The sequence below is a fragment of the Lipotes vexillifer genome, unplaced genomic scaffold, assembly GCF_000442215.2.
Source record: "Lipotes vexillifer unplaced genomic scaffold, Lipotes_vexillifer_v1.1 scaffold691, whole genome shotgun sequence".
NCBI classification, from domain to species: Eukaryota; Metazoa; Chordata; class Mammalia; order Artiodactyla; family Lipotidae; genus Lipotes; species Lipotes vexillifer.
Genome location: NW_006788040.1, coordinates 3,587,271 through 3,587,742, shown reverse-complemented (window position 1 = coordinate 3,587,742; position 472 = coordinate 3,587,271). Strand labels below are relative to the sequence as shown.

The following is a 472-nucleotide window of genomic DNA, read 5'->3' as shown; positions in this document are numbered from 1 at the left end:
GGCCCAGCCGCTCCGCGGCATGTGGGATCTTCCCAGACCGGGGCACGAACCCTCATCCCCTGCATCGGCAGGCGGACTCTCAATCACTGCGCCACCAGGGAAGCCCCCTCCCTGGTTCTATCTTTATTTTCCTCCCTAACAATCACGATCACTGAACATAGTACAACTATATTCCTTTTTACAATATGTTCCCCACTGTATGTAAACTCCAAGGGTTCTTATCTGTTTGTTCCCAGTATACTGCCTTACAATAGTGTTTAATAAATACTCTTCAAAATTATGTAAAACAAAATATTACTGAGGACACATCTATAAAGTAAAGAAAGGGACTGATAAATGGGAGTTGAGAGAAGGGGTAAAACTGGGAAGACAGGGCTTCCCTGGTAGCGCAGTGGTTGAGAGTCTGCCTGCCGATGCAGGGGACACGGGTTCGTGCCCCGGTCCGGGAAGATCCCACATGCCGCGGAGCGGC

At 49.8% G+C, this 472-nt stretch overlaps 1 protein-coding gene across 4 annotated transcripts in view; it reads right to left on the bottom strand.

The window, feature by feature from the left end:
* Nucleotides 1–472, bottom strand: part of EWSR1 (EWS RNA binding protein 1) — a 30,867-nt gene that overhangs the window by 6,912 nt on the left and 23,483 nt on the right. The gene's annotated exons all lie outside the window — the stretch shown is intronic.